Source organism: Mytilus californianus, unplaced genomic scaffold (genome assembly GCF_021869535.1).
Source record: "Mytilus californianus isolate M0D057914Y unplaced genomic scaffold, xbMytCali1.0.p SCAF_7, whole genome shotgun sequence".
NCBI lineage: Eukaryota > Metazoa > Mollusca > Bivalvia > Mytilida > Mytilidae > Mytilus > Mytilus californianus.
This window is the reverse complement of record NW_026262723.1, coordinates 32653071-32657681: the sequence shown is the minus strand read 5'-3', so window position 1 is coordinate 32657681 and position 4611 is coordinate 32653071.

The window sequence follows — 4611 nt, the reverse complement described above, 5'->3', positions numbered from 1 at the left end:
GTACCAACCAAAGAAATATGACTGTATCCCGGGTTATTACTCCTGAAAAGAGAAATAAAATCCAACCTGAAACTAGTCTCGGTTACCCAGACGGTTGAATTTTTCAAATCAATATGTTATACAAGTGGAAAATATCAATGAATTAAAAAAAATATTATAATCAAACATAACTCTGTTAAAAAATTGTGTATTTACAATGAGTAGTTTTTAAGTAAACAAGTAAGTTAAGTTGTTTAAACGAGTTAGTTAAGTAGTTAAAACAAGTTAGCTAAATTGTTACATGTAGCTAAGTCGTTAAAACAAGTTAGCTAAGTTGTTAGCTAAGTCGTTATAACAAGTAAGCTAAGTCGTTATAACGAGTAAGCTAATTTTCCTTAAAATTTCCAATTCAGGGGCAGCAACCCAAAAATTGTTGTCTGATGTGTCTGAAAAATTTCGGGCAGAGAGATCTTGAACTGATGAACATTTTTACCCCTTGTCAGATTGGCTCTAAATGCTTTAGTTTCAGAGATATAAGCCAAAATCTACATTTTACCCCAATGTTCTATTTTAAGACATGGCGGCCATCTTGAATATTGGGGGATCATCGGATACATTTTTGAAACAAGATACCCTAAGGATGATTTTGGCCATATTTGCTTACATTTTGCCAGTAGTTTCAGAGGAGAAGATTTTTTTGTAAAAATCATCGACGACGACGGATGCTAAGTGATGAGAAAAGCTCACTTAGCCCTCTGGGCCAGGTGAGCTAAACAAGCAAAACGGACAAAAAGCAACGGACAAAAAGCAAAAGTGTCGGACAAAAAGCAAAATTATCGGACAAAAAGCTAAACGGACAAAAAGCAACGGACAAAAAGCAAAAGTGTCGGACAAAAAGCAAAATTATCGGACAAAAAGCAAAACGGACAAAAAGCAACGGACAAAAAGCAAAAGTGTCGGACAAAAAGCAAAATTATCGGACAAAAAGCAAAAGCGGACAAAAAGCAAATTGCGGACAAAAAGCACCGTATCACAGACTATTCTAAGTGCATCCATAAAACATTCAAGTGTAACTTGAACACTGATCAAGGGGCCGGTGTGTTACGTTTGCGCGAATTTGTCCTACGTTTGTGCGAAATTAAACTGTTGAAAAGTTACTACCTTTGCGCGAATTCATTAAATTTTCTATTAAAACTTGATTGAAAATTCGTCAACTGAAATAGGATCGGGGTATAAATACGGCTAGAAATTGTAATTGCAAGTTTTTCAGCGGAGAAAGTTAAGGGCAGTTATGTAGATGATGCAATGTTAAATGCTACTGAGATTGAAAGTCGCAAACTAATTGCCAACTACATAGTTGACAATTACGTCACCAGTAATAGAAAAACAAAGGATATGGGTATCTATCCATGACACATAATTAGTACATGCACAGCAATAAACAAAAAATAATGCAAATAAACAGCGCTTTTATTGCTGTTCTTCATCTCAAAGTCACAGTGAGGCCTTCAACACGGAGCAAAACAATTCTCACCTCACTGCAAGTTTAAGCCCCTAGCAGCGGCTTGAGCAGAATTCTTTGCAAAAATAATTCGAATAGACTTTGTAACACCAAATCGGGCCCGGTCAAAAAGGACATACTGGAAAGTAGTACATATTTAAAACAAGATAGTTCCTACACATGGGTGTTAATATCAAACTATGTAGAATATATTTTGGTAATTTAGGTATGAAATAAAAGGTGATGGACTGGTGATCCTTGTAGAACACATTTTGACTGATAATTTTGAATAACGCAAAACTGTATGAATAGATTCTAAAATGGAGGGCATATATTGCTTGTTTCTCAGATATGAAGTACTTGGTTTAGTGTATCCAATGTTTCGGTCTGATGTGTAAATAACGGTATATTGATCCCGCTCCCTACCCATAAATGTTTGAAAGTGAAAAAATTAACGTGGATAGGAATCAGGGCCACGAATAGGTGATGTACGTCTTATTAAAGTTCTAAGTCTATAATACCGCCATGCGAGAACGTGGACGACTGTTCCAAATGAAAGCCCAGAAACGTACCCACAATGGCCCAGGGTCTTTTAACAGCAAGGACTGACTTATATATTGCTCCTGTCGAGATTACATACTGTGTTTTATTCCAGAATAAGGTTTCCATACTTAGAATGTTCCTTTTCAGGAAAGACAAACTGTATTTTATTCAAAACTTTGCTATTCGACATATATGAAGTGCTTTTTAATGTTTATACAATGTATAAACCAAGGAGGTTGTCTCATGTATAAACCAAGGAGGTTGTCTCATGTATAAACGAAGAAAGACTTCTTTGATTATATAAATTATCTATCAATATATTAAATTTTAAACAAATACATCATTAACTAAGTTCATGTTATTCTCAAGATAAAAACGCAGATAAATTAAAAAACTCAGGGAAACTCGCGCAAACGTAATACCTGTCAAAGTTCAAATTCGCGCATACGTAGGTCGCCCCAAGGCTCATGGAGTAACAATTCGCAAATCACCCCAATGGAGGGCATTATTATTATTTTTTTTATTTCCCCTGTATTTGACTGACATGTTATCAATCGATCTGGATATTTGATGACTTGATATTAGGACAACTGCCAAACATCTTACTATCCGAAATAAAGATTCAATCGTACATGTACAATGTAATACCATAAGAACGAACGACAAATGCAGCCTGGTCACATTCATCTTTAATCAGATATAGAATTTTCAAAAGTATTCTGAAACGTGGTGTATATTTATTAGTTGGATAAGTGAAAAAGGTGAATTTACGGTGTTTTTGTAATGGGATATATTTGAGACTACTCTTACATTAATATGTATATAGTAGTCTTTGGAACATTAATAATCTCAGCCCGCAAAAAGTGCGAAGGAGTGAAATATTGTTTAAATAAAAATAATTTTTGGTCGAAGTGTAGTCGCAATCACACAGTTACTTAATTTTTACCTCAAATGTTTGTAAGGATTTAAAATCTAATGGAGCAAACCGGCGTTTTGCATTAGCGCCGATCTGCATTTTACTTGCGCCGATTTTTTCTTTCACTTGCGCCGATTTTGTCTGTCGTGTACAGGTAAATTACAGGTGAATGTTATTTTTTACTTATCATTTTAAACCTCCTCCGTTAGCCAGTTGTACATATGTCATGAATTTTCAATTATAACATGTATATAGCTGTTATCCCCTGCTCACCACGGGGAGGTGGAAGTAGGATTTCGAGCAGGACAAGTCAATTTAAAAGATAAAACCACTCTGTTAATATCCAGTAAAACCACGGAGTAAAAATCTAATTACAGCATTCAAAAGCACAACATTAAAATCCATAAAAAGGGAATATAATGAATTATAAATCTGTTCTTGCCGAGTATTTATATGCTACACATCTGATGTATTCCTTCCTTGTAATTTCATCTCTTTTATACTTGTTGTTCTTGCCAACATTGAAGTCCATCTTTTCTTTCTCTGGCTTGCGTACAGAGGCGGGCATTTCAAGAGTTCTCATTTTGACATAAGTAACGGCCTGGATTTTCTTGATGATATCCATAAAGACATATATGTTAGGGTGGTGCCAATAGAACTGTTCATTGTAATGCAAATGAAACGATTCTGGTCCGTTATTCGTCCTTTTACAGTTTTCAACGGTTGCAGCTGCCCAGAAATGAGTTTGATAACGTGGAGTTGAGCATATATATATGTACTTAGTACGTACATGTTATAAGAATGCATGACATTTGTCGATAGCCATCTAACAGTGTCACTTGATTTGTCTTTATACTCAGTGACTAACCCAACAGACTGGATTTCTTTCCACCAATTCTGAGCCAGATGAAAACGACAACAATCTGTTTGCAGGGACAACAGTTATATACATGTTATAATTGACAATTAGTGGCTAACGGAAGAGGTTTATAATGATAAATAAAAAATAATATTCATATATAATTTACATGTACACAATCGGCGCAAATGAAAGAATCAAATCGGCGCAAATGAAAGATCATTTTTTTTAAATCGGAGCAAATGTCATACGCCCGAGCAAACGTATCATTGTCGTAAAAGGACTCAATTTTGTTTTGGCGCAAGAGAAGGAAAGTTGAAAATATGAAGGAGCAATTGCAAAGAATAATGCTGGGTTTACTTTTTTGCAGTTAAAACGGAATGGTTTACATTTACTCATTAAATGAATATCCAGTCTATTATTGTCTTGGTTTTTTTTTTTAATTTTTGTCGAAAGTATGAAAGTTGAAAGGAAATATAAGGGGGTAAAACAAAGAATATCCATTAATAGTTCAAAAGCAAAACAGGAAGTTTGAAAATTTTCGAAGAAACTGCATTAATTTATATACTTTTGAAAATCTATACATGAAAAAAACATCGGCAATGAATATAAGTTAAAAGTCCAGAAACGTTCGAATTCCTTGTATAAAGGAACCGTGAATTTTTTTTACTTTCAATACAATGAAATCAAGTTCTACAACTTTGGTATAAAATACACAATTGATTGAACTTAATCTAAAATATAAATGGAAATTAAAGTAGCAAACGACTACTAAAAGTATATACAACAGTTTTCTGTTTGTAGGGAATAACC